General features: G+C 44.8%; 1 long non-coding RNA gene across 1 annotated transcript in view; it reads left to right on the forward strand.

The window, feature by feature from the left end:
• Nucleotides 1-25,947, forward strand: part of LOC141749879 (uncharacterized) — a 66,017-nt gene that overhangs the window by 27,507 nt on the left and 12,563 nt on the right. The window contains exon 2 of the long non-coding RNA XR_012589491.1: nucleotides 7,707-7,929. This is a non-coding gene — a long non-coding RNA (uncharacterized LOC141749879). The remainder of the gene's footprint in view (nucleotides 1-7,706; nucleotides 7,930-25,947) is intronic.

The following is a 25,947-nucleotide window of genomic DNA, read 5'->3' on the forward strand; positions in this document are numbered from 1 at the left end:
GCTGTGTGGGGACCGTGGTGCGCCAGCCCGAAGCGGCCGGTCCCTGCGCTGCTGCGTGCCGGGGAGGTGATGGAGTGGGACAAGCAGTTTAAGCCAGGCTCGAGCACTGGCAGCAAACATAATGTTCAACTCTTCTTTTTTTTATTATTTTTTTCCCTTTAGTGGGAAAGTTACAGTCTCAGCTTTCTCATAGCATTAACTCTCCCTGGGCATTTCAAGGATGGCACTGTTGGAGAAGTCCTGTTTTAAAACTGTGCGGCCTCACTCGAGTCGTTTGAAGTCCAGGGAGCCTGGCAAAGCTCTCTGGTTCTGTCCTTAGCATCAGACTGCTGAGAAAGACTTGAGAAGGGCAGAAGTCAGCAGCACAATTGGTATTACCATCCAAAAAGAGGGGGAAAAGGGGATATAACTCAGGGCAAAACATGGCCTTGATCTCACTGCTGTCACAGACAAAAAGCCTCGCTGTGTTTAAAGAAAAACAATTCCTCTCTACTGCATTTGTTCCTCCTTCCCCACACCGACACTCAGGACAAGTTGCTTTTTACAGCTGCAGCTTTAGGACACTCAGTAATGCGTGTGATATCCTACTCCTGTGGCACCTCCTTATTCCCCTTTTCAGGCCGTGACAGACGTAATCCTGCCACTAGCAGAATGCAACAGGTAATATATTTTGCCGGGTATAAAAGCAGTCCTTGCAGTTTCCATAACTTGTTTGGGCTTGTTATGATTGTCCACAGCCTCTCCGCTACATTGGCGCAAGCACAAAATACCCATTGCGTTTTAGAAGGAGCCTCCGGAGATGAGAAACGAGCAGTGTGGAGATGAGAATTAATACATCACGTGTGAACTGGCCTTTTTTGCTTTGTTTGTTTTGCTCTCTGTTAATGGACCAAAGAGGTACCCTTGACAACAGATGGAAAATTAGTCCCAGGATCGACCAGGGGCTCTAGTGAAGACCATGGCCCATTGCACAGGAAGGATGCATTCACTATCCAGAGGATCTTACAGTCTAATTTAAGGCAGGAAACAGAAGGAAGGTAGATGAGGAGGAGGAATGGCATGGGGGGGGAGAGATATAGCCTCCAGGAAAGTCATTAAGGAACACATGCCTTCCTTACTTCATGTCTTTTTAAAGTCTATTTTATCTCTCTCTATTGGGCTTTGAACCTTTTGGAGTTTATTTAAGCTATTGCAAACTTGCTGATTTAGGGAGCAAATAAGCCTTTGGGATCAAAGCAGCTGGTATTGTCAGAGGTATTGAGGGTGAAATAACACATTAGCAGAAGGAGAGCCGAGAATAAAAATGGTAAGAAAATCCAACTTGATATTTTGTTCTCTTTTGCTTTTAACCTCCTTCCCAGCTTGATCCTTTTCATTTGAACAGGTATTAATTCTCTTTGTGTGTATCCCAACAGTATAAATATTTAATGGTCCTAGATTACAGAGCTGAAATATGAGATTAGTTCCAACCTTAAAAATTTGTGCAGGATCTCTTCTTCACATTTAGATGACTCCCACATTGCAGGGAGAAATATCTTCCATCTCTGCAGGAGGAGCATCACAAGCTTTATTTTGAGTTCATTTTCTTTTTTTGGTCTTGTTTGAGGGTCAGAAGACACAAACACCTCGCCCACCCCCAGTCTTGCCATTGCTATTTTCCTGTGACATGCTATGACAAACCGAATGATAGCTCCAGGGTACTGGGGGGACTGGGGTGTGCAGGATCATGAGCCTGAACCCTGTTTCCTACCCATAGCAAGCAGGGTATTCGGCTTGGAAAAATCCATGCAAATATGGTAAATATGGGTAAGGTAATATGGCAGGGTCAATGCAAGTATGGCAAAGTTACTTGCACCAGTAACTCTTCCTTCACCAGTAACTCTTTTCCTTTCACTCGTAAATAAGACAAAGGGGGAATACAGAGCAGAGGAACATCGGCCACTGATTTTCAGAGGGCTAATGTGGCAAGTAATGGAGACTGCAGTACTTAGGTCCTCTGAAGGTCAGGCCATGCCTTTACAAGCCTATATACAAATTTAGGTGCCTACTTTCAAGCCCACAAAGCGTAAAAAAGAAAAGAACTTGATGATGATGTAAAATGGCATAACTGTTGGTAAAACCTTGCGAACTGAAGCCAAAGCCAAATGGGATATCAGACGCAGTCCCCCTTTCGGGGACAATGGAGATTTTCCAAGTCAATCAGCAATGCTGCTGGAGACACCACCTCCCAGGTTGAGCTATGGCTCTCCTTCCTTTTGGTAGGATGGATGGATCGAAGGAATAATGGAAACCAGTCAAAATTCAGATACCCAGACGCCCTCGTCCACTGCTCGTGGACAGAACAACACAGCTCAACCACATCTAGCAATAAAAGACCTCCTACTGATGGGAAGTGAACAGCACCTAAAGTGATTAATTAATGACACATATCAAGACATAGAACACAAAAAGCATTACAGACAAAACGCAAAGAGAGAAATGATCTGAAGAAGAGATTTAAAGTTGACTCCTAAGCTTTAACCCGTGGGAACAGCAGGTTTTGCAGGACTTTGGCACCCGTGTAATTAGCTGGTTTTGCTGAGCCCGACAGCTCAGGTGACGTCAGACCCTGCTGGGATCATCAACTTGTCTTTTAAATCCATCTCTGCTCTGGGAACGAGTGCTGCAAATGTCAAAGGAGCTTAAAATATTCATTACCAAAACTCATCATTCCAGCCCCGAAATGTTCACGGTGATTACCTCAGTTGGTTTCAGTAGGGTTTGGAGAGTTGCCAGCCGCATTATGTGATAAGCCACAGCAAGTCAGTATTGACAGAGGAGTCAAAAATAAAAGTGTAAAGGACTGTCCGTTTTCCTCATCCTTCAGCCAAAAGCAAGTTTTCAAAACTTCTGCGCTCTGTTCTAAAATCCTTTTACTCAGGTGACATTTAAAGTCTGGGGCTTACAAGTGTGATTTCACAGGATTAATGTGATGCTACCATTAGCACGTGAATGTGTACGTGACATTCCCGTGCACATATTTGTAGTGAAAATGGGACAGATCCGCAGCTCATGTAAACCTCCGAGTCCCTTTTTATGGCTCTCCTTTGATTTATGCAAGCTGAGATTTTGAGGCAAACTCAGTAGTTTGCTCTTCAGTCCCTTTTTTTAATTAATGATATCAAAGTATGCTCTCTAGAGAGAGTCAGAGTGAAGATACAGCAACTTTTCTGGTTAGATGAAAGATCTAAAACATTGCTGAAAAAATTGTTTCCAGGCATTTCAAACGATAGGGTCTTTTTTCCCATTTTCAACAGTTTCAAAAAGAAAAAAAGAAGTATTTCTTTTCTCTTAAAAACTTAATCTGTTTCTTCTTGAAAATGATGAAACAAAGTACATAGGCAATTTTGGAAATACTTTTAGTTCTTTTTGGAAATATTGCTAAATGAACATGAGTGTATTATTCAAACATATTAATCTATTTTCCAAAAAAAACCTTTTCAGAAGAAAACACTTGCCCGCTGCTAATGAGAAGGTGTTTACTGGCTGTTTCGGATTGCTTTGGTTGTATTCTGTACATGTTTGTTGTTTGGATTTACTCGGTGTTTTAATTAATTCAGCTCACCTGAAATAGGCTTAAATTGCAATTTTCAGCAAATTCATTTTATTGCCTCTCAACAGACTGGGCATTAATTACTTTTGTAATTTAAAAAAAAAAAAAGCATATGGGGAGTAAATACGCCTTCGGCTCTTTTGGATGCTTTAAATTACCCTCTTTTAAGAGGCGCTGGCAGAACTCAGCCCTGTTAGGGACATGATGGAGGTGTCCCCCAGCCCTGGGATGTGGCTGCGCGGGCACCATGCTGCTGCACGGCCCTGTGTCACCCGGGATGCGGCCTCAGCACGTGGGAATTGCAATCGCTATTTAAAAAAAAACCAGGCATTTATGTCACTATTAAGAAATCGTTTGGGGTCAATATAGCCAAGTTCCGCTGGACCGATTTAGCCCCATCAGTGTGTTTGGCAGGTACATATTGGCCTTGGTCTGTAAAGGGAAGCCGGTGATGCACAAGCTTCTCCTCTCTCTTGTCCTGTTAGCAAAACAAACCATTCGAAATCGAGGAGTCATGCCCTAACTGTCATGAGATGGGCTTAATAACTGTGAAAATAAATGGAGAGGGTGGTTGTCTTTTGATTTTGAGCCATCAGGTTAATGAAGTCTAGAGTTCTGCTGTTCAAGTAAAATGGTTTGAGAATGCGGGATCTAATGTAATCTCATTACTCCAGTTTGAGAAATTAAAGACAACTCTGGTTGCAATAGGAGCAAGTTCCAATGAAGCAACGCAGCTTCCTATGAGTAAAGAGCATCCACCAGGACTGCACAAAGTCCTCGTTGCCGGGCTCTTTTCCACCTGGGAGGGAGCTAGGCTAAAGGGGCAAACATGAGAAGCAAACGAATGTCCTCAGTTTCCATTTCTGTAATTTAAGATAAAAACATTAAAGGCACTTGCCATGGCTTTGGTTGCAGCTCAAAACATCACGTCCCCATCTCGGAGCTATCAACAGAGGGGTGATGGACCAAAGGAGAGCTTGAACCTCGTCACTTAGACGCAGCAGCTTTCTAGGCAAATGCACTTTGAGTAGAAATTTGGCTTTTAATCAGTCCCACCCTAAGTGACTCTCCGTCCCGCGAGAGGAAAGGAGCCTGCCCGACTCCTGGGTCCCTCCTGCCCCCAAACACGATCTGGGCTTGAATAGAGAGGCTGTTGGCAATTTTTATTCTGGTCATTTACTCCTTCTTGCAGAGTCCAACTCTGCAGTACAGATGTTAAGGCACAGCTGTTTATCATTTTTTTTTCTGGTCAGTCATGTGAATTGTCCCCTGGTAGGTTGCTTTTTTATTTTTTTTTAAGTCTAACGTCTGCTGGCAAAATCTATGATTTTTCTTTTTTTGTTGTTTTTTAATTCACATAATTAGTCACAGTCCCTGAGAAAAGACATGAAATGCTCCAGCAAAAAGATGTATATGTCAGCTGTGGATTCCTCCCTGTCACCTTCACGGTGAGGAGGCGTCTCAGCAGCTGTGCTAGAAATGTGGGCTTCTTGGCTGTGTGGTCCTGCTGCTGCATCACACATCCCGATTTGGATCTGCATGCTCATTTTTAGCAGAGCATCACTTCAAGTGAAGCCCCCAGCCCAGTCCCTCCCCTCCCGTCATTCCCCTGGGCTCATCCTGGTCCTGCAAAGAGGTGCTGGAGCTCAGCATCCTGTGCTGAAGCCAGCGGGCACCATTGGACCATGCAAGGTGGGAGCAGGAACTTCTCCAGGCATTTGAGACCAATCATCATTTTCCAGCAAATATGTTTTGAGTGCGGTCCTTCCGCTAACGCGTCTCCTCTGACAGCCTGGGCTGCCGGCTCCCCAAAGCCATGGGGAGAACATGGTGCCCTGTAGACAGGAGAAGGGAGCTGTTTTGTGGGTTATGTCCTAAGCCATCTGAAGTGGGGCTACAAGAAAGCTGGAGAGAGACATTTTACAAGGGTGTGTAGTGATAGGATGAGGGGTAATGGCTTCAGACTGGAGGCGGGGAGACTTGGATGAGATCTCAGTATGAAATTTTTCACTGTGAGGGTGGTGAGCCCCTGGCCCAGGTTGCCCAGAGAAGCTGTGGCTGCCCCATCCCTGGAGGGGTTCAAGGCCAGGTTGGACGGGGCTTGGAGCAACCTGGTGTGGTGGGAGGTGTCCCTGCCCAGGGCAGGGGGTTAGAACTGGATGGTCTTTAAGGTCCCTTCCAAATCTAACCATTCTATGATTCTATGATCTTGAGGTCAGGTCACAGAGTAGTTAAGTGCAGGCAGCTTCTTGCCTTCAGGTTTGGGAATAAAACTCGTGCATGCAGGGAATTTGTCTTTCTCCCATAATTTAATTTCAGAAAAACAGATTTACATCAGCTTGACAGAGCAGTAGAGATTTGGCTGCTGGTCTACGTAATATATCTACATAAGATAATATATGTCTGTGTAGGCTGATACAGTTTTAGGTAGCCCTCTGATACCAGTAACCACACCAAAAAAGAGAAAAGTTTTGAAAGCTTTTTTTGTGTGTGTTTCCTCTTCTCTTCCACCCCTAAAGTGAAAACAAGCAGATAAAAATCAGACGTATCAAGTTTGCAAACTCTTCCTGAAGCCAGGAGTGGGGCTGGGCAGCGAAGATTCCAGATCCCAACTCTTCTGTTGGCTTGCGGGGATGCCGGCCATGGGAGCTGCTTTTGTGGCTGTGCAAGGAGTGTCCCATTTCAAAGCAGGGGTGGGAATTTATTCCCAGGAAGTACAAATAAATCTCTCCCTCTGCAGCGTGGCTGCGTGCAAGCGCGGGACGGCTGCAGGAGCAGCCACAGTTCAGTACCGGGGCACGGCGAGGCTTCGCCGGGATGGATGAAAGCAAATTTCTGGATGCTGCTGGGGCATGTGTTCACAATTCCTCCTTTCCTACCGTTTTAACAGGTTCCCATGCGTTTACTCATCCTTTATAGGGTGTTAATCTCCTGTTGCCCGTTTTCCAAGGGTTTGTACCTGCCATCTGTTTGTAAACTGACGCTCTTCAGCAATGATAGCCTTGACCAAAAAAGTGATTTAAAAAGAATTTCTTGATTGAAAAAATATTGCGTCAGGCAGATGATAAACAGGTGGTAACTGGAGGGAAGTCTGGTTTACCAGTAGGAAATAAAATTGTTCCATAAATCCAGTGAAATCCTATTACAATGGTGGGGTTGACCAGGGCATAAAGATAAGGGTAAAGATCCTTGATTTTTCTTTAAATTACAGTTTTGAGTATCTCATAGAATAAATGGGAATGTCCTTTCTGTGCCAGGACACAGGTGAGGATGGGTTTTAGGAGAGTTAATTACTTCATTTCAATGAAAGGAAACAGGAGGTTCTGGCTGTTGTACCAGCTTTCCCATATCTGCATGGGCATCTCTTGGCTGCTTTTGCACCCCGTAGCTCTCAGTTGTGGGGCTGGGGAAAATTTGGGCATCCTTATGGTGCTTAAACACAGTGCTACTGATCCATGTATCAGCATATTCATAGGGGTCAAACCCTTCTGGGGTTGTCCAAGTTGTCCTGCAGCTTATTACTGCCGAGAGCTGCTGTCCCTGCCCACCTTGGCTTGCTTTAACTATGCTGGTTCCCCAGCGAAAGCAGAGCCAGCCCTCTACAGCAGCATGTCTGTGTGTCCTTCCACCCCAGCCACTCGTCCTGGGTGGTGCTCGGCTGCTCTATGTGTCCCCATGGCTACAGCCCAGCCTCTTTGTTCAGCCTTGGGTAATTTTCCACTTTCCAGACCTCCTCCATGCAATAAATTAAGTCAGTCTGGCTTCCCAGCCCAGCCTCTCGCTGGTGTAGGGACTGGTTTAGGGCTCCCCTGCTCCCCAGCTCCAGTGTGGGGGATCGGCATGCCCACACCAAGAACACGTCACATCTCCTAGCTGTTATGCTGAAAACACAGCCAGGAATCATAAGCTGCATGTCATCTCAGTCCAGAAATTGTCACACCAGTTTGTATTTACTTTTTAAGAGAGGAACCTCGGGCATCTCAGATGTGGTACCTCCAAACTGACAATAAATCATAAAGTCATTCTGTTATGTGCAGTGCCGTATATCAAAGAAATTGCTAATAATAACAACAATTCTTTAGCTTTTATTCCTTTGTTTTTTGCTCTGTTTTAGTTCTGATGGCCAGTCTAAAATCTCTGCCTGGATTGCCTACTCCAACCTGGCTGGAAATTTCAGGTGCCGTTGAAACCACCCAGTTGTTTGCCCCAGTGAATACAGGGCATGCTCCTGGGACTACTGCAAAGAGCAAAACAGGGCAACACTGTGGGCACACAGAGGAAGAAAAATCCTGGAAAAAATTATGGCAATGACCAAATCTTCTGGGACCCATTAAAAGGTAATAATTCTAACCAAAGGAAGGGGGATTTTCCCGTTGTGAAATGAAACAAACATTCAGAAATGATTTGTGAGTGTGTGTTTAAATTTAAAATTTTATAAAGTATGTTGTTCAAAGGCTCTTTTCTTCCCGGGGTAGTTTGGTTACAATCTTCTCTTAAGAAAGAAAATCTCTGCAAAGAACACAGCCTCTGAAGCTTGCTTTGCTCAGCCCTCACCGTGCAAATAGCACTACGCCGTGATATTTGGCAGCAGATCTTTCACTCTTTTAATTACTGCTGTGGTCCTGCTAGATGCAGAGCATCTCAGGGCTGAGTTTTGAGTGGTTCTGTGCCAAGTTTGTGCCACGAATAAATCTGGATAGTCGTGGGGCAGGTGAACGGTGAGGGAGATCCCGATGCCCTCCATTGCCCGGTTGGAGGATGCTCAGCACCCTCCTTTCAGACCAGTTTTCCATTGCAAACGATGCCACAGCTCTCCCAGCTTTGTCGTTTTGGGGCTGATTTAAGTCTTCCGAAGGTGCTGTAAGTATCCATGTAAATGCCCAACCTGGACCACGCCAGCAGCAGAGCTGGACACCAGCTCGCCCTGTCCCCTGGGGTGCCGAGGCTGTCGCTGTGCTTTGCTGAGCTTTTTCCCTATCTAAACCGTATCATTGCAAATAAAATGCCCAAGGGCTTTTCATACTAGCCTAAATATAAAAAATTCTGCCACATATTCCTCTTAAGAGGTTGGGTTTCAGACAAAGCTGTCTTTATGGCAGCACTTAGGTTGGATGCCAGTTTTTGAAATTGCCGCAGCATTTTTTGTGCAACTATATTGAAAAAGCTATTGCGGAGCAGTTATTTATGAAAGGCAAGCTAGCGCATAGGCACGGCCTTTTATGTTGCTCACTTCTTGATTAAAAAAGGTACTTTTGTGCATCTTGAAATACTTTCCTGAGTAGAGAGGAACTTACACTGCAACATGTGTGTGTCGTGCTTTGAGGCAGTAAGGCTGCAGGCCATGCAATTAAAAAGAAGGTACCATTTGTTAAAATGTTTGCTTCTGCACAGCACAATGAAGACTCTGTGCTGTTATTAGAGTCACAAAAGTAGCCAGTAATATTATCCTGGCCCCACTCCAAGAATAAAAATCAGCTCAGGTCTGTGTCATTAACTCAATAACTGTGTCATCTGAGTAATTGCTAGGATCTCAGGTTTTTTCCTATTCTGCATGAATTTCTGAGTTTTAATATTCAGGTACATTAGACTGTAATTTCGTATTGATTTTTAAGCAGAGAAGACGTAGAGATGTAATTTTAAGGAACATTATCAGTTATTTGATTAAATTAATTGCCCCCTTTCACGTACAGTAGTCACATAACATCCTTAATTTGACAGTAGCATGAAAATGTTATCTGTATTTTTGAACTGTGGTTGCCTGCATGGCGAGTCCTCACCCTTCCCCTCAGAAAAGTCTGGTTATTGGTTTGTAGGAGATGGTGGAGGTGGGGAGGTCAGCTCTGGTTTAGGCTGTGAAGATTAAACATTTACTCTCCATGGGGGAATTAAGTGGTAAAATGAAAGCCAGACACCAAATCAGCTCTTTTGGAAGGAACAACATCTTTCCATAAAATCATAGAATCATAGAATGGTTCGGGTTAGAAGGGACCTGTAAAGGTCATCTAGTTCAACCCCCTGCCATGACCAGGGACATCTTCAACTAGACCAGGTTGCTCAGAGCCTCATCCAGCCTGACCTTGAATGTTTCCAGGGATGGAGATCTACCACCTACCAAAATCTGTGTAGCCAGTATGGTTCTACCTCCAGTAACACTGGTTTTGCTGGCAGATCGCACTTAACATGGTGCCCAGAGCAAAGTGCTCTCCTGACCTGGGGCCCTTGGGCACATCTACATGGAAAAAAATGGCTAAATTCCTGGTTGGTGGCTCTTGCTTGCAGAGCCATGCCCCTGCCTGTGCAGCTCTTCCTCTTGCTTCTCTCTCCATCCCTCTGCGGAAGATTTCTTAAGGCATTTGTTCATCTCGGGATTACTTTAATGCGCTAAGAAGCCTGATGGAGTAAGACTTGTCCTGTCCCTAATTAGCTCATTTAGAATGAAAAATCGCAGAGCATTTTCTGCCTTCTGCAAATAGATTAAAGAGCTTTTATGCAAAAACAATCACATAAAATGTTTTTTAAAATAGTATCTATTTAAAAACAAGTTACTCTTTGATAAAAGTAATAGAAGCTGCTTTTTACTGGAAACAGCTAGTGCCACATAACATACCTCGAGCATCCTTCATTGGCATATTTCAAAGTACTTTGAAAAAAATGAAAGATAATTATCCCTATTTTATACATTGGGAAAGACCATGAAATGAGTTTTTCAGTTGTTCCCGCGGCACCGAGAGCACAGGGAACAAATCCTAAACACCATGAGGCTTCGTCCAAATTTTTATCAACAGTGTTCCTGTCTGTGGTCCCATTTTATAGTGTACCCATTGGAGGCCTCTTTCTCTGAGCGACACAATATTTTAATCAGTCACGAGCCTTCATCTCTTTATTTAACTCCATTAATAATGCAGTTTCTTTCTTTATTTCCTCCATTGATTCCCTGTGCTGACATGGAAGAGTCTGAGTTACCTTTGCCTATAAACCCCTTCGGCACGTGGGCACCACTGAGTTCCCTCGTGTGAAATCCCCCTGGAAATTCCAGCTGTGGGGGCTGGCAGCGTAACTGCGGTCCCAGCCCTGTGCGAACCACCATCCCGTGTCATCTGAAACGCAACGTAACCTCAGAAATGAACGTTTGGCCCCACTGATCAAGATCCAGATGGATAAATTCAAGCTGGGGGCCCAGTTTTGACCCATGTCTGATTTAAATGCAAAGTATCGTAAATCGTTTAAAGCCATTCCTGCATGTGTTTAAGCTTACCCATGCGAGCAGTCTCATTGAAGTCAATTACGAACAATGGCATTTCTTTCTTCTCTATTCACTGCTGATTTCTGGTACAGGGTGTAAATGACTCTTTTATTGCCTTTGACACCGAAGTCCCTCAGCCAGCCATTAAAGAGGCATCACACTAATTGATAAATGCTGCTTGACTCGGGGGTGGCTTTTAATTTTATAATCCTATTAAAAATGATAGATATGTCAAATATTTGTGCCTACTGGACAGAACATATGATTCTGCTCTAAGGTTTCCAGTTTAATTTTTTTTTTAAAGCAATTGGGCAGAACCACTGATGTAAGACAAACAGATGCTCTTCAGCTGTACTTTTCCATAAATGATTTTGTTCTGGATTTTTTTTTTTTTTTTTGTTCCCCTACCAGGCATATCAAGTTCAAAAGAAAACGCTCCCTCTTACTAATGAGAAGATTAATCGCATTCACATATGCAGCAGACTTTGTCAGTTCTGTTGAAAGTTTGATGACCTTTAAGAGACAAAGTTTTAGTGTGCCCAAAATAAATAATTCATCCTCCACAGATTTGCCCTCTGTATCCATTTGCTTAAATCTGAAGCACGCTGATTAAAGCGGCTGAGTGCAATTATCTTCATACCTCATCGAGACAAAAATCTCTATTTTCCTATGGTACTTCAAAGCAGAATTGCTCTTTTAAAGATATCAACAGTCTGATATACACGGGATCCATTTTTGCTCTGATTTATGTCCAGCTCTCTGTAGCAGTCTCCAAAATCACACAAAAACCTCTGAATTTCTCTTTTCCATACGAGTTCTTTTTCCAGCACTGAAAGCTGAAATGTGTAACTAATCCTCTTGCAAAATCTTTGAAATTGTCACCTTCAAACGCAACTGGAAAATTCATCTCTGTTCTCATGTACAGGGAGAAAAATGTCATCTACGCAAGTGGCAAGATGTGATTTCCTTTGATTACTGCAATTATTGACACTGCCGGGCTCCTTCCATCTACGAAGGCTGCACTTTGCTAATTGCCAAGAAAACTCCTTGCCCCTTTCTCTCCCCCTTGCAATGCCCACTTTGCTGATTTCTCGCCCCACCTGTTGCCCTTTTGGGTCTCAGCCCGGCTTTCGCAAATAATGATGCGTGGAAATAACATCAGCTACGGGCGCAGCCAAAAGGGACCGCTCATGGGATGGAACATGCAGGGGCGGGCGCTGGTCCCCGTCCCAAAGAGCACATAGACATTGCGGGTCCCCTCCGGCCATCGGCTTCAGGGGGCATGTTGGGAACCTCCTGCAGTGACCACATGCAGATAAATAAGCTGATTATAAAATAGCCAAGCAGATGGTCTCTTTTGTTGCTACCTGTGAAAATAAGTACAGTCCTCCTATTTCCCTGGGAGGAAGGAAACAGCTCAGCAGACATCACACCGCTCTTAGTTTATTTAGGACACTCTGAAAGAAAGGCTGAATGAATATTGCAGCCATTTAAATGAATCTTTCCTGGCCCCATGTGAAATTAGACTGAACTGGCACCATGTCACCTTGTTACTAGAGAGAACAAATATTCCCCCTGGCAAAAATCCCACTTCAGGCTTGAAAAAATGTTGGGTTTTTTTCACGCAGAAATTGAAATTGGTCTTAAATGCTCTCTGGATTTAATGTTGCTTGTTATAGATGAAACAATGAAAATGAAAGAGGAAATAATAAGGGATTGCTGGGTTTTTAAAGGTGATTTACAGACAAAAGGAAATCCTAGGGATTAGGAAGTTGTTTAAATACCAGCGACAGTCAAATATGGAAACATTCCAAAATCAGAGATTAGGAAAAAGAAAAAAAAGAAAAACATATGAATTGCAATGAACAAAGCCATGAAGGAAAGGAAGGTATATTCGGAAAGAAAAAAAGTATCCAGGCAAAGAAAAGCAAAAAGCCTCATAAAACCAGAAACAAGACACCTGCTTTTCTGGCAGTTACCAGCAGCAAGGACGACTCCACCTGCCAAACCCAATTTTTAACATCAGTAAATCACCATGCGGGTAAAATAACAGGATGTTGGAAAGGAAACAATTTTCACTAATTAGCGTATCAGATACCGCTCTCATACACTCAGCGCTCGCAGTATTGAGCAAGAGCTCAGAGTTTGCTCCGACTCTTCCGAGTTGTTATGAGGATAACCCCTTTTCCCATCCAAGCGCCTTTGGCAGTTGGTTGCAAGGTGGGGCTGGCTCCCATGGAGAGGGCAGCACCGGTGCTTCCAGGGGAGCGGGATGCAGTTCCCCAGGAACTGTGGTGGCTCTCTGGGACCCTCCACCATGGGTGCCAGCTGAGGAACCGGTGCTGAGCACTGCATCACCGACAGGACAGGGAAAGCTGAATAAGAAAACGGAGAAAGTCCAGAGGAGGGCCACGAAGATGATCATGGGCTGAAGCCCCTCTGCTGTGAGGACAGGCTGAGAGAGCTGGGGGGGTTCAGCCTGGAGAAGAGAAGGCTCTGGGGAGACCTTGGAGCCCCTTCCAGTCCCTAAAGGGGCTCCAGGAAAGCTGGGGAGGGACTCTGGATCAGGGAGGGGAGCCATAGGACGAAGGGTAATGGTTTTAAACTGAAAGAGGGGAGATTTAGATGAGATCTCAGGAAGAAATTCTTTGCTGTGAGGGTGGTGAGCCCCTGGCCCCGGTTGCCCAGAGAAGCTGTGGCTGCCCCATCCCTGGAGGGGTTCAAGGCCAGGTTGGACGGGGCTTGGAGCAACCTGGTGTGGTGGGAGGTGTCCCTGCCCAGGGCAGGGGGTGGTACTGGATGATCTTTAAGGTCCCTTCCAAATCTAACCATTCTATGATTCTATGATCTTGAGGTGATGAAGCCTGTCCCTTCTTGGTGATGGAGGGGAAATTTTAAATATTGGAGAACTAGTAATCAAATCTACTGCAAAAAGGAGGAGCAGCTTGGTTGTACAAAGATCACCCCTATCAGCATGTCATACATGCTCATGCTCCAAAATACTTAACAGCTCAGCCCAGAGTGCATGTGAAAATGAAACCCAACAGCACATTAATGGAGTTATGCGATGGGGGAATATGCCATAAAATAAATCACCTAAACTGAAAGCTGAATTTTGAGCCTCTGGGTCATCTTAATGTCTGTGATGTATGTGGAGAGCCTGTCTCTTGGCTTTTGTTAAATTTAATGGGAGTGTTGTAGCTGAAATCTCTTACATTGCCTTGGAAATGTATCTCACAGCGTCAAGGTTGTTTCATGGAAACTATCAGTGGTCAGTGGTGGGTTTTTTTTAACTTTATAAAAATAGTATCATGAACCCTTTTGGCCTGTGATGTTTGCTTGGCATCATGTGGACTGAACCGTGGGTATATGATATGAAGAAATAACCCAGAGGCTGTGGCAGTCTTAGGACTTCAGAAGGAGGATAGGAGACCACTTATTTGAATATCTGAATTGTTTACCAGCATTGAGTTCAAGTTTAATTGTGAAAAGCAAGAATAGATTAAATAATAACCTAATCGCCGTCATATACTAATGTTATGTGGATGCAAATTTGGTGAAGGTGCCTAGTAAGAATCATAACTGAAAATCTGCGGTTATGATAGCCTTCAAATAAATGCATACAAAATGAGGTAGATTTCAAAGGCATGTGTAAGGGAATGGCTCTCTGAATGATATTTACTGCCCTTCTCTGCCAGCTCATGTCAGGATGAACCAAAAACCAAGCTCTTTTTCTTTTAGTGATAAGTAACGTTAACCTCACAACGTAGTTCCTGCTTCCGTGAACTTGTGGCTTTATGTTTTAATTGACTGGTCAGAAACAAGCTTAGGAAAGGTATCAAGGGTCCTCCGTCTCTCTGGTCAGTGATCAGGATGCCCCCAATGTATCTCATTCCTATATATCATCAAAGTTATGGTAAAGACCATATGAAAACTACAGCCCAGTTAATACATATAAAATGGTGTTTCTTTAATAGATGGGAAACCATAAACAGTTTCCTGAGATACATAAACAAATTGAAGAGAATTTCCAGCTTTGACATCTTAATAGTGTATGATGAATAGTTTGGCGCCATGACAATATCTTTGTCAAGATAGGGAGCTTTGGGATGTAATTGCTCTTTGAAAGAGTTATTTAGTAGCTTTCCTATCACATTATATGGTTTATGGAGGACAGTGGAAGGTCTTGTTAGGGAAGTTTATCTGACTTGGCTCTTGGGGTTTATCCTGTCACCAAGACCATTACCATGATACCTTTCATGTGATTCAGCTCTGTTGCTCTATTTTTCATACAAAACCAATGTCTGACTCATATCCCACAAATAACGTTAGGACAACAAGGGAAGGGCTTAGCGGTGTGTTGGAGGAAAGACCTGTTAGCCTCTTTTATTATGGTTAGGTTGTTTTCTGTAATAGCAATCTAACAAAGTAAAATGTAGCTACCTGGGGGGAAAAAAAAAAGACAGTTGTAATTGACTACTATTCACCAATAATTTATTGAAATCAGTGTCAAGAATAAATCCCTGAAAATGAGGCTTCACATATGGACATGATTACTCTTGTGCCTGTTTGCAGACTGCCACTGAAATAAGCAGTGATTCATTGTGAATGAAGTTTGAATTAATTAGAGAATCCCTGGTCTGCGATGGTCACCCTGTTTTCTTTAGACGTTCGACGGTTTTGGAAAGATGATGGCTATTGGCACGTACAATGGTGCAATAGACCCATAACCAGGTTTTTCCACTTTCTCGAACAACCAACACTGTGTTGCAACACCGCAGAGCGTCGTAATACGGAGAAGCCCCAGGAATGTGTACGGGCTGTTTTTTATAATGCAGTTTCCATCCTGCCATCTTTCAATTATTAATTGCAGTTTTCAGCGTAAACAGAGATATATGTGGACCAAGGCTTGGCAGGGCTTGGCTGCTTGCATCTTGTATCTCTGCAAATTAAAAAAACCCAAGCCCCAGCAAGCTTGATGGGGCCGCAGGCTGCGGCGGGCAGAAGGGATGTTCAGTATCCTTGTAGAGGGACCGTGTATGTGTCTACAGGGATGCTCAGGACTACAGTTAAGCACAGGAAGGTCAGTGGCCTTAATCAAATGTGATCAGAGCCCAGAGCCTGCCCATACTCTGCTCCTCCACGTAACATCGAGCAGATACAGCCCCTTCTGGGAAAGGAAAAGCAGAAAGCAAGCTCGGTCTATAGGTACCGTTCCCCTGTGCACCCGTAATAATCCTTGAAGCTGCTGTCTTGGTAATAATCTAGCAAAGAAAAGAAAATATTGGTATTTAATTATACTTGTCAATCAACCAGAAATGAGTTTTCCTTATCAAGAGGAGCTGGGTTTGATTTTGTCACTTGGAAATGGAGGTTAAAGACTCTTGTAGAGTAAAAGTTTAATTAAGAAAGGAGATTTGGATTAACGTGTGAGGCAGAGAGAGAATGAAAGGTCCTCGAAAATCATCTGAGTATGATTCATAGGAGGAGAGAAACCTAAATATGGGAACAGATTTTTTTTTTTTAAAGAGAAGAAAAGCTATATGGTGCTAAAGCTCATGGGAGAAAAGGCACAGGAGGGATTTTGATGAGGCTAGGATGTCTCTATTCAATCCACTTTCCTGCTCTTGATATTTAGCCATTTCAGATATTCAAAGTCTGGTCAGAAAGTGCAGATGCTGAGGGCCATTAGCAAATCCTAGGGATTTGGATGCTTGACTTTCATAAATTCAGATAGCAGAGGAACAAATTGCTCTTTTGGAAGCTTTGAAAAATCCATTTTTTGTTACTTTCTGGCTGTGCCATTGACATAGAGGATGCTGCCCACCTGCATCTCCTGTCTAAGCCTGCAGAGCCCTTGTCCTGCCCTGGCACATCCATGCCAGGAGCTGCTCCAAGTGTCCAGGACTGTCCCCTGATACATCCCACCGGGCTAAACCCAATGCTCAGCCCTGTAGGCTTTTTTCAGACATGTTCCAAGAGACATTGATTCCTGATCCCTGGGTGGCTTCTTCATCCCAACTCAGGTATGTCTCCAAAGGTTGGTGTCTCAGGAATTCATAGTAAAAACACTTGCATTTTTATTTTCTTTTGGGTACTGGGCAAAAAGCAAGACTATTTCCCTAAAGGTGGCTGCACCAGTTCAGCTGAAACTAAAAAACGCCAGCAAGGCTCATGCACACAGCACAGAAAATGTTCAGCACGAAAATCAAAGTTTGGAAATCATCTAGATAACCAGCAAAAAGCGTGGCCATGCAGGTCAGCCCGTGACAGTTTTCTCCTGACATCTATTGCCTTTGGATCGGGACCTCAGAAAGCAAGTTTGTGGTGAGAGGAATTCCATGATTTCTCCAATAAAGGAGATCCCCAAATATGAAGTCTTTGGTGAGAGCAGCCACTTGGGCAGACTCTGTTTTACAGGCTGCTATCTGCTATCTCAAGCCTAATTTAGGAATTCATCCCAGTCCTGCTCCCCAGTCACTAATTACAATTGCAGATGAGGGACTGGAGACAGGTTTGCTACAGGAATCTGCAGGGAAGAATCAGCTAATTTTAATCCTAAATGAAGTTTGAGAAAGGTTTGGTTTGTGCAGTTATAACTTCTTGGCATGCAAAAAAAAGGCACTGAGGAATTTCCCTTGATAACAGGACAGCTTTTTCTTTTCCTTTGACTAATATGTGTAAGTTACCAAAGCGGAGTTAAATGAAGCCTTGAGTCTACAACCCAAACCCCACCTGTAGCTGCTCGAGTACTTTGGTATTTCATTACCTGTCTGCATAAGTACTGGTGAGCAGACAGAAAAGGAGGATGAAATGATTTTACTAGGATGCTTCACTTGTGACAGCCGTAATCTGCTTTAAACACACACTCAGGTTCATCACTGGCCTCAGCCTTCAAGGAGAAGAGTTTTATTTGGTGAGGGAGGCTGCTGAGCAAATGCCAGGAACGAGGTATGTGGATAAATGACGGACAGCACTTAAAAGTTGTTTTTCTGTGATGGAGTGAAGATAACTGATTTCCCTTTAAGCCACCACAGGAGTGAGTCCAGGCTCTGGGAAATTCGGTGAATTAGGCACCGGTGGTCTAACACTACACAGGGCATGTCGGAGGGGTACGAGATGTGATTCCCACAAGTGCTCGGGTGTATAGAGAAATGGGACCAAATGCTGGACGTCTGGGAATATTCCACCTCTGATGCTGCTCCAGTCAGCAACCTCTTTACAACACCATTTTTTTCAGGGGAAACAGGAAAATGTTGAAAATATACTTAGAGAAATCAAAATTCATGAGACTACGCTCTGCTCCATGCATACTCAGAACAGCAGGAGCTGCCAGTAGGTAAAAGAAAAGAGAAAATAAATCGTATTAGAATAAAGAAAGTACAACCCAGAAATGGGTTGTTTTGGGTTTTTTTTTAATTTGATTCTGCTAAATAACTTCCCGTCCAGTTTAGGATAGTCTGTGTTTGATGTGTTTTTTGTGGCAATTTGAGTTTGGCTCCTGGGCCACCATCTGTCCTGTGTCCCCACGTGCATCTGACCTGATGCACAGAAATAAAGGACAGGTGTAATCCTTCGTCTCCAGCGTTCGATGGTGTGTCAGAAACAAGGCTGAACACAGGGCGATGTTGGCTGTAGGATGGTGATCCAGCTCACTGTGTAGACTGGAAAACAGATCTGCTGTCACTCCAAAATTCTTCCAACTGGAGGATGTTGAAATCTGTGTTGTGAATTCTTGGGTATTTCTACAGCCTGCCCAAAAATATAGTTTTCCATGGAGCAAACTAGCAAATATCACAAGGCAAACCGAAATTTCCCAAGAACTCACTGAATGCCCAATGTCAACGGAAAAGTACTTCACACGTTGCCAGAGATATTTTGAGACAGAAATAAAGAAAAGGAAGAAAAAATCCCAAAGTCCCAACCGAATAATTTCCTCTCCACTTATAGTTCCTTAGTGCTTTCCTCTGAAAAATTACAGGAATCAAAACCAACAGATATAATTAAACCCATGTTCGTGAAATGGGAGAACGCTGCCAGAGCAGGCAGCGGTAGGTGTGCCACCCAGCACACAGAATAGGATGAAGCTGGGATGGAAGGTTTCTGCTAGGTTGAGGACTTGCTTTTAAAATGTATTCTTCCAGTATTCCTGTGCTCAGACATCAGTTTATCCGTTGAGTGAATTGCTAAAAAACCTCATGTTAAGTGTCTCCTTGGACCTGTTTTTGGATATTTTAAACACCTGGAGGTGTTTAAAAAAAGGGTAGATGGGGCACTTAGGGACATGGTTTAGAAGTGGCTTTTGTCAGGGTAGGTTAAAGGTTGGACTCGATGATCTTAAAGGTCCCTTCCAACCTCAGCAATTCTATGATTCCATGATTCTATGATTTGTAATGTATCGCCTGTGATCAGTAAAAAATTTGCCCATCAAAACACTACATGAAATATTCAGCTTTATAGCCAAGAAAAACCTTTGTCATTTGTTATGATCTAACCTGGAAGAAGGAATTTTTCCCTGCAGAAATTGCACTTTAAAGTTTGTCAAAATCTTTTGGTGGTGTTTGTGGAGGCCTTAGCCCAGGGCTGCCTTCAGCACTGACAGCAGGAGAAACAGGCTGCTCCTCAGTTCCCTCCAGACAAGAGAGCTCTGGTTTGAGGAACAGACACGTGACTTTTTTTTCTCATTTTGGCTGTGGTGCTCACAATTCACCTTTCTGTTGTAAGTTTTTGCAATGCACCGAGACAGAGGATGACTCTGGGGTTGGGTGTCCAAAGGCTGAGGCACTCCGCTCCGGTTCACCAGCCAGCGAAGGAGGGATGTGGGAAAGTCTCCCCAGCTGGAGGAGAACAGCAGCTCCTCTCTTTCCTCAGCAGGAGAAACAACACTCAACACTCCCTTTGCGGCCACTCGTCCGTTCAGCCCCTGTTCCTCTTACTAGACGTTGCTTCTTCATATGCGAAGTCTGGAAGTTAATCCCACAGCCTAGACCAACCAGCCATTAGTCTGCAGGCACGTATAGACTTTCCTTCTCGAGCCACATGTTGTTTTTCTTTGATAGTTGTTTCAGATGCATCTGTGTTTGCTTTAGGACCCAGACCAGAGCTACGTACTCTTCAGCAGACACTGGGGCTTATCCTGAGGTCTTCCATGTGTTGTTTTTGTTAGCATCCTGGTTGTATCCTGGAGAAAAAAATATCCAATGTTGGAAATACCATGTGGCCAACATGATCATACATTTGTATTATACAACCCAGCAGCGGGGTTCCCTTTTCTGGGAATTCTTTGCTCTGGAAAAAGTAGCGCCAAGGGAGTGACATTGATTTATGTCACCAGTAGAAACCAAACACTCATCGCAACGTTTCACAAACAGAGAACGGCTCCAAGGGCCTTGGTAAGGAGGTGACTAATGCTGCTGTCCCTGGGCCCCACAGCTCCCTCCCTCTGCGATGGGGAACAAAAGGAACACACTGTGCTGCACTGTATGGGGTTGGGTACCAAGTCGGGCTGGTTGTCCTTTCTGTGAGTCTCCCTCTTGAGCACATCGGTGCATGAAGTGACCCAAGATGTTTTAGGAAGCAGAGGAACACAACAGAGCAACAGAAGTGGAGTTTTTAAATAAAATAATTTAAAAAACCCTGCCTGCAACCTGGGACAGTGAAGCAGGGAGGCATACACTTACCATGTTCCTGCAGTCTGTTGCTGTGGTCCTTAGATGTGCGGTTCTTGGCTACAGCTGACCACAGGCTCCTGGGGTAGTGAAACCTTCAGTCTGGCCCACTGGAGCCTTTCTTACATTTTTACATTAATCCATTTGTCTTCCTGACAGGCTGAGATACATTTTCCCCATCCTGGTTTTCCTCATCCTGGCTGTTCAGCCTTCAGTGTCCTGCTGTTTTTATTCCCCTGTTCGTCCCTATTTTCTTTACCTGTATGATGGGACTGAGGCAGGACTTTCGGTGTTTTCACCTCCTACCACCTATCCCAATCCACATGCCTGGGACAAAAAAGCTTAGCGTGTCCATGTGTCTGGACACGGATTGCAGCAAATGGCTCTGCACCAGAAGAAAGGATCATCTCAAAGTTCACATCCCGGTCCAGGAGGCTCCTTTCCCAACTTGTTGCTTGTGAATTAATGCACCACATATAGACACCGAGCCCTACCTAATTCGATCAAGATGTGGTGTCTGCATCGTGCATCTCTGAGAACACATGTGTTCATTTTATCTGATACAGTCGCATCTTAACTTATAATAGCTGGGATCAAAATAGTCTAGGTGATCACAGAGCAGCAAGATGAAGCTGTTTACTCGCGGGTTTCCGTTCCCTCTGCTGAGCGGCGTCTGTTGTGCGGCCAGGTCTGACATCCGCGCTCCCCAGAGCCTCGGCTCCGCAGATGGAAGGGGCGGGCGGGGCTGGCCGCATCCCGGCATCGCCCACATCAAAGCCCCGCGCGCATCTGCCGGGGCCGGGGATGGGGCTCAGCACAGCCCTCCCTCCACCTCAGCCAAGGTGCGAGCTCCGTCTGCCACCGCGGAAGGCAACCACAAAACCCCGCCACGCATTTCAGGCATCAGGAAGATATTCTTGAGATTAAAAATGTAAGAATTAAGTAACAGGTGTCCACTGGGGAAGTGTTATACAAGCAAAACTTCAGAATGCAAAGAAGCACCTTTCCTCCGTCGGTACTTACGTTTCAAGTTATTTTTTGAGACCTGAAATTCATGGAAAATTTTCTACTTGAAACACAATGGTAAAAGAACAACACCTAAACAATCAATTTTGTTTGCTAACCTTGCGCTGACACAGAGGTCAAGGAAGTGTCACAACGTGACCTAACTTGCTGGATGGCAAGACTTCTGCGACTATAATAAGTATCATATAATGCCAGAAGTGGATGTAAGCTATTAACAATGCCGAGGTAGGAAATCCATGGATCATGAGTGAAGAGACTATTAAACATTTTATTTGAGGTTCAGATGTCACGTGGAAGAACACAGAGCCTTGAAATGAGATCCAGACCATCTGATGACACCAGTTTGCACACTGCTGGTACTACCGCTGGAACCACACTGGTTTGCACCAACGGGGAGCTTGGCACTCACAGATGTGGTTGCAGGAAAGGAAAATAGCTGTTGCAAGAGATTCATATTCAGCATTTTTGGTCAGAACAGTGTGAAAAGAACAGATTTCTTCTCACATGCCAGCCTGAAAAGAACTAAGTGACTTCAAAATGCTCACCATGAAGCCTGCAGAGAGAAATCCAGAGAAAATCGACAGAGGAAAATCATGACCCAGTAAAAGCAAACAGATAGTAAAAGGAAGGTGATCTTGAGCAACATGCACAACTAATGGGAGTGGCGATGTTGCACACTCATGTGCCAGAGGCTTTTCTTCACTTCTGAAGCAGCAAAAGGATAGTTTTGGCGTTCTCTGACGCTAATTGAAAATGCATTACTGGCTGAAAGCAACATTATCTCTCGGTCTTGAGAAATTTCCTCTGCCACAAACATAATTGTAATAAAAACTGAAACACTGAAATAAGTGTTAGAACATTTAAAAATCGTAAAGCCTTCCCTGTTTCCACTTTTCTTCTGTAATAAATTAAAAGCACGACAAATTTCACCCGAAGACACAAACATTAAGAAACCATTTAGCAAATGACTTTTTTCAAGCCTGGCATCTCTAGCCTGGGGAGAGCTTTGGAAGGGTCACGGGAATTTGTCCCATGAACGGCCTCTCTTCAAGCCCAAGGGGGTAAATCTGTGGATCTGGGGCACCATGATGCTGGCCTGAGGAGGACAAGGTGCCAGCTTGTAGGGAACTTGCCTATTCTTTGCCACCTTCTCACCATCATCATGTGCAGAGACGTCTTTGCGCAAGGAGGCACCTGAGCATGTGTTTAAGTCTCATTTCAAAGGAGTGTATGTCCTTTCCTAGAGATGCTTTCCTGAACGGCAGCCAGAAGGGATGACATAAGGCGTTACGCTGACTTGGGTAGAGACGTGAGCACACCATGAGCTCCAGGAAGCCTGACGCTGCCAGCAAGTCTGGACCCTCAGGCTCTTGTGCTTTGAGGATGGACAGACTCTGCCCAGCAGGTCAGAAGGAGGCAGCAGGTTTCACACGCTGCTTTCTCGGCGTACAACCCACGGATCACAGCATCAGCCTTGGCACGGTCCCCTTCAGCAGGAGAAATGGGGATATGCAGAACAGACAAGAACCAAAATGTTCAAACCTCACATTTGGCATGCTACATGCAGGTCATGGAGCTCATCTTTAGGTGACTGAGTTTATAAAAATCCTTTGTCTCTGTGTGTAATTTCTTCTGAGAAGCAGAAGGTCCCTCCTGTTTCCGTCCATATGCTCTATGTCACAGGGGTCTGTGCAGCTCCTGCATCCCTGTGTCTCTACATTGTTTCACAATAAATTAGGGGACGCAGTGATATACACATTTTTACCTTCTTAAGGGTGCCAAGCTGAGGATCCAAGAAGGGCTTGATCATACAAGATGAAGCAGGAAGCCTGTAGCAGTGCAAGAACTCAAATGCCCAGCCCTAAGACATCGCTCTTTGCCCCCTTCTTGTTGCTGGTTCTTTGTTGTTGTTGCCAGATGTTAAAATGCTGCTGTGTTTCTGCCCTATTCAGAATTGGTATTCCTCAGTTAGACCCCTGAAGGCATGTGGAGTTCCCTGTGTTAAGTGAATTTTTTATGGGCAAAGTATTAAGAAAAATTATTATGTGTCCAGCCACCAAATAGAATATTATATGCCCGTAAGGAGAAAGAATGGCCGGTTCAAAGAAACATTTACAAAACTTCGTATCATCCATAAAACCGCACATTCTCCGTGGGATGAGGGTGGAACTATAATCCCTCTGCGAGTGACAAGTGTGGCCTTCCCATGGCATGCAAACCCAGGCCCAAGTTTCCTAAAAGCCATCTGTTTTGCCATTTAGGACTTAATGTGAGCTAGAGAAAATGTTGCAACAAGCTGTTTTCATCCCTGCGGACAGTGCCTTGCCCTACCACATGCTTTGGGAGGGTGCCTTGGGAGGATGAGCCCTGTGAGGCTGAGGCTGGAGCAAGGGGGTGGCACCAGGGCTGCCAGAGGTGGGCACCAAGCAAAGCAGCAAGGTGGAAAACCTTCCCATAACCACCAAGCTTTGGGACTCTTTCTCATTTCCCTCCCAGGCAGGAGCTGTAAGTCTCAGCACGTCACACTGGGTGTAACATACCGAAACCTCCTCCCCAGCAGCCAAAGTGCAGGGTGATCCAGTCCAGTCCACATGTGACATGGGCTTTGTACCCTCATTGCTTAGGAGGACCTCCCTTGTTGCCTAAACAGAAGAACAAAACCAGCAAAACCAGCGAGTTTTCATCTGGGCAGAAAACCTCTGGTCCCCATTGCAGGCAGAAGGGAAGTATTACGGTCCCACGAGACATTGCACAAAACAGGTACTGCCTTTCAGGTCCAAAGATGCCTTTTATTTTCTGGTTGAGCAAGATGGAATCAAGTGTCTGTGCAACCAAAGAGTGAAATGACATTTGAGCAAAAGCTGGTTTTATATCCATTCACACCAAAGAAAGGATATAAGTTCAGCCAAGGTCTTATCCTGGCTCCCTAGCAGCACCGATTTCCACCCAGGGAGAACAAATGCATCTTTGCTCACGTAAGAAGAATCACAGCTCAGGCTTTTCATGAGCGTCTTTGCCGCAAATTAGCCAGAGGGAGAGAGCTAAAGCTTGCAATGGAAATAACTCTCATCAAGAACAAGTGCTCGAGGGGCTTAGAAATGTGATTTTATTAACTTTCTGTCAATGTTCAGTGCAGGATAAATGTCCATTTAAGAGCATTAGCGATGCATTCCCTCAGAAGAGACATTTGCAGGACCTCACCCCTCCCAATCTTCTCACCAGCTGCTCAACTCACTTTGAAAAAGTGAAAGAACGAGCAGTTGGAAGGGCTTTGAAAGGATGCAAGTGGAGGCAACACACACAAAGCCTGTCTAAGGCTGCGTTTCAGCCCCTTTCGCACAGAGTCTGCAGCAGCCGATGCTTGGAGCAGGAAGGGGAACGGCAGTTGGGGGAAGGAGGGATTGTGAAATGTCCCAGCCATGAGCAGGTACTCGGCATTTCAAATTGTTTGTTCTTTAAAGGAAGCTAATGTCTTCCTCGGGCCGTCTGCTCCTGTGACAGCAGCAACCTTGTTTGTACACCAGGGCTGCAGCGTCCCCCGCACGGGAGAGCAGGTTTTGGCACAGCACACACAGAGACAGCTCCCACCCGCAGTAACACGAGCCAGGTGGGATGAAAAAATGGTTTTAACAGATGAAGCTTGACACTGCTTGGTTGGACCATCCGCTGAAGCTCACTGAGAGTCTTTCTGAACACTGGTAGACAGGGAGAGTCTGTTCATTTGTTATGCATTTAGTTGATTCGTTTCCTGGCTGAAGATAAATCAAAATGGGACCTGAACCTTGGGGCTCCTGGGTGCTGTAACTGACCTCAACATTCAGGATTGTCAGCTTGAAGACTGTGACATGAGTCTGTAAAATTTACATTTAATTAATGATTAATGCTCCCCATTCTAGCAAGGCAAGAGGGCATGATGGTGCCTCAGGGGAAAGGGTGAAACGTTGTCTCCTTGCAGCATCTTCTGAAACAAGTTCTGGAAGACAACACTGAAGCACCTGATGGCCTCCCATCCCACCGTCAGTTGTGTCAGGAGAAGGTCTTCTCTTGGCACTGACTCCTTATCCCCATCTCCTCTCAACAGCAGAGGTTTTGTTTTCCTAGATGTCCATCTAGGAAATCCATCTTTGCTAAATTTCCAGAGTGTCCATCAGACAACAAGGAAGATCCCTGGTTCCTAATGCCAGAGCACAGAGGAACATGGAAAAATGCCATGCCAAGCCACGAAACCTTTTAGGATCCCTTCAGAGATTGCAAAAAAGTAGAGCAGGAGCAGCGTCTCTCCCCGAGCCCACCATGATGGGAGCACGGGGCTGAGGGGGGAGGACATGGTCCCATCTGTCCTCGCACAGGGGCCACAGTGCAGAGGGGAGGGAGGGCTGTGACCCCGCAAACTCCCTTCTGCTGTGGTGAAACACCCT

This window comes from Larus michahellis, chromosome 11 (genome assembly GCF_964199755.1).
Source record: "Larus michahellis chromosome 11, bLarMic1.1, whole genome shotgun sequence".
NCBI classification, from domain to species: Eukaryota; Metazoa; Chordata; class Aves; order Charadriiformes; family Laridae; genus Larus; species Larus michahellis.